This window comes from Chaetura pelagica, unplaced genomic scaffold (genome assembly GCF_000747805.2).
Source record: "Chaetura pelagica isolate M959 unplaced genomic scaffold, ChaPel_1.0 scaffold570, whole genome shotgun sequence".
NCBI classification, from domain to species: domain Eukaryota; kingdom Metazoa; phylum Chordata; class Aves; order Apodiformes; family Apodidae; genus Chaetura; species Chaetura pelagica.
In genome coordinates, this window is record NW_009951942.1 from 190728 (window position 1) to 194837 (window position 4110).

The following is a 4110-nucleotide window of genomic DNA, read 5'->3' on the forward strand; positions in this document are numbered from 1 at the left end:
GAGGAGAGGAGAGGAGAGGAGAGGAGAGGAGAGGAGAGGAGAGGAGAGGAGAGGAGAGGAGAGAAGAGAAGAGAAGAGAAGAGAAGAGAAGAGAAGAGAAGAGAAGAGAAGAGAAGAGAAGAGAAGAGAAGAGAAGAGGAAAGGACCTTTAAAGATCATCTAGTCCAAGCCCTGCAGTGAGCAGGGACATCCTCGATTAGACCAGCTTGCTCAGATAGCACAGACTGAAGGCACAGTTAAAAACCTGTATGACAGACCCTCTAGGTAAACACACTCATTTTCACAAAGGAAACATTTTTTGTTATGTATGCAGAGAAGCTCAGGAAAAATCAATTTAGAACCAGGGACCAAAGCTGAGATACCTTCTGTCTGGGTAGGCCCTGAACTCCAAAAGGAACCCACAATGTGATGCATGAAATTCCAGTTGGTTTTGAACAGAAGGCATTTATTAATGTTAAAGCTTTTTTGCTATTGTTGTTGGAGTTTGCCAAGCTGCAAATGTTCTGCAGTTTTCAAATGGAAATTGGTCTGGTTTACCTCCAGTTTGTTTTCCAGACAACTCAGCTGCCTGCTGGGCTATCTCAGCTACTGACTCCAGATTCCTACTGCAAAGCAACCCTGGAGGCAAATTTCTCTGATCCCACCTCCACATCCAATTTCCTTCTTGATTTTTTTTTTTTTTTTCTCTTTCAAAAGCTGGGACAAAAAGGACATTTCCAAATATTGAAATCCTGCAGGAAACCAACTGACCTTTCTCCACACTAGCTGGAAAACTGTGGGCAGGAAGAGGAGGCAGCAAAGAGATTCTGCATAGCTGGAGCTCCAGTCTTGAGGTCACCAATAGCAGTGCACAATCCAAACATTGTGTAGCAAAGAATAATACCAAAGCAATTAAATACTTTAATAATCATGGCTTATTGGATATTTATTCTGCTCTTGCACCAGAGATTTTTAACCGTGCACGAGAGTCTGGTGGTGTAGAAACTCCTTGTGTATCTCTGCACGTGAGCTTTGTTCTGGTGAATCATTGCCTTAAAGAACAAACCTGAAATTGCTGAATCTGAACACTTCTGATTTTGAAGGAAGCTCAAGCTTGGCTCTGAACATGCATTTTTGTGACTCAGGGCTGTATGCAATAAGAAAGAGCAGAGCATTCCTTGCCAATCCTTGTTTTGAGCTGTCTGTGAACTCTTGGCACAGTGTCCCAGGAAGGCAGAGTGGAAATCAAGCTTTTGTTTAACCTACTTGTGTGGGCTCCCTGGGGAGGGGACTGTCTGCTTGGCCAGATCTGTGACTCTAGCTCCCCAAACACCTTCATCCCAGAAAGCACCAGAGGGAATCATCACAGCTTTTTCTCCAAATAAGGGACCAAAGTTTATTCCTGGAGACACTTCATTGAGGTTGCTCTGCTTGGCTGCACCTGTCAGGGCTGAAACACAGGCAGGACAAGAAGGAAAGACAATCCAATGCTCATGGTGTGTCTAAGCCTCAGGTCCAATCTGCAGGGTGACCCAGCAAACTCTGCTTCTTGGGCTATGGAGAGGAGGGGTTGCCTGAAAACCTTTTCTTCTCTACCTTTACATCTGCAGCTTTGCCCTGCTGGCTGAGCACGGGGAAGGGTGCAGACTGTCCAGCACTGGTGTGCATGGAACAGGAAAGGAGATACAAGCTCAGGTGAGGTTAGAAGACCTTTCTTTATGGAGGATCAACCTGTCTTGGTTGGGCATTCAGGCACTGTTGTAAATATGATCCCAGCCAGCAGAAGATGCACAGGTGGAAAGAAACTAAATAGAACATCAAGTTTAGACAATATATTATATTTATACCAGATTTGATATATTTTATATTACATTTTATACTTCCCTATGTCCTGAGAGCTGCAATGTTGAACACACTTACCCTCAGTAGCTCATGCCCAGGTTCTGGATGCATTTGTAGGAGATGTTGAGAGCTGCATGGCAAATCCCTCAGCTCTTGCAGCTACAAGGGAAAAGGAGTGAAAACAAGATGTTGAGCCCTTGCTGAGCTGCAGATAAACCCACTGGGGGGCTGAAGGAATGTATCTCTTCCAAGCTTTCAGCACAGGGCCAGCTGTGCTCTGTGCCCTCCTGCTAACCCAGGCTGGCATTGGGGAGGGAAAGCACATCCACATTGAGGCAGTTGTTTTTCTGCTGTCCTGTATTTGCTGTTAAGAACTGCTCCTGGAAAAACATTTTGCTCTTGATTTTGTACAGCTCACCCAGTTTCAGCAGAGTTTATTTATAGAGAGGAGAAGGGCACACGAAGAGCTCACTGGTGTCTCCAGGCAGGAACAAACATTTCACTAGACTTTTTTTTTTATTTTCATGCTGAATTATTTTAACTGAACTAAATGTTAACACAACCACAATAAGGTGGAAAATTTTCAGCACTAAGACCAGCTACAGCCAATGGCAATGATTAAGAACCACTCACATCTGCAGATTCAAGGTGCAATTCAGATGAAAGCATTTTCTACCATGTATGTCAAGGCTTATGCACATGAACACATATGTAAAAATGCATATATGTGCAGATAAAGATAGAGGTATGCATATAATTATTCAGCAGCCATTCACCACCAGAGGGCAGGCAAAGTATATGTAAATCAGTTCCCTGCACATGTCAATGAGACAATTGTTCAGTGGCCAGAAAGGTATTGTCAGTACTTTCTTTGACCATCTCCAAAGGCTTTTTTAATCCTGGATGTCGAGCCTTAAAACAACCTCAGGTTGCACAATGTACTGGCTGATTTATTATTTCTTTTCATTTGTTTGTTTAGAAATCCCCTGCATTATTCAAGGGTGAAAATGGGCTGAGCTGGGGGCAGCCCACCATGGGGTAAACATCAGGAGTGTCACACTTGAAAGGTGAGAAGTTTCCTCATTGCTACAGCTGAAGGAGGAAGGGATATTGGCACAGGTGTGTCTGGAGAAAGGGGAAGGTTGGAGGAAGATCTATGCCTATTATTTTCAGTGGGCATAAGCTATTATTGCTCCTTTGCAATCAGTGGATGTTCACTGAGGTACCATAAAAGGACTGGTCTCTTCTGGGAGAGACAGTCTTTATCAAAGCTGTGTCACTTGACAGCTGAAAATCATCAGAGCTCTGACTCTTGTGATGCTGGTATAAATCAATAAGCAATGTGGCTGCTCTCATAGTCCTGAGAACAGCTTATTCCATCCATTAAGATGCAGTAGCAGGAACATGGGTCCTCTGGATAGACTAGACATCAGACAAGATAGAAGGAAGAAATATTTTACAGGGAGTGTGGTCAAACACAGGTTGCCCAGAGAGGTGGTAAATATCCCACCTCAGGAAACATTCCAGGTTTGGTTGGACAGGACTCTGAACAACTTGATCTAGTCAAAGATGTCCCTGGTCAATGCAGGGGGTTGGACTAAATGACGTTTAAAGGTCCCTTCCAACCTGAACCATTGAGTCTGTGATTCTATGATAGGTACAATGAGCAGAGAAGAGCTTCTCCTTTTCACTCGTGCTTTAGAGAGGATGAAAGTACAGGAGTGTCAACATGATAAAGTAAATCCTAACAAGCATGCTTCTCCAAACAGGAGAGGCTTATGATATGGCACAAGACAGACCTCCCAGATATGAAGGGTCACGAGATCCATAAGGATCATTGACTAAAATCCAGTGCCTTTGACCTGAGAAGGAGAAGGGATGTATGTTCTAACCCCAGAAGCTGCATCCCAACTTGCTAACAAAGATCTATGCCTTTGTGTACAAGATGTTTTACAGGGGTACAGACATTCCTCAGGGCAGGAATCCTGCTCAGGGCTTTGCTCAGATAGATGTCAGAGCCTCAAAGCAGCAACAAAATGTCAGAATCACTTATAATGTTTGCAACACTTCCAGAAATTCCAACCCCAAGTGGCTTCTTCCAGAGAAACCTGGAAAGTATTTTAAGTGATTGATACGTCTGACCTGGGCAGGAAAGCTGGGATTTAAACCAGCAGGAGGTACACTCACAACCAGCAAAAAAAAAACAGTTCCCTGTTTCCTGGCTGTGAGAGGGACTCATTTCCTTTAATTTTGAATCTGTGTTGGCATCAGTCACTCACCACTCCATGT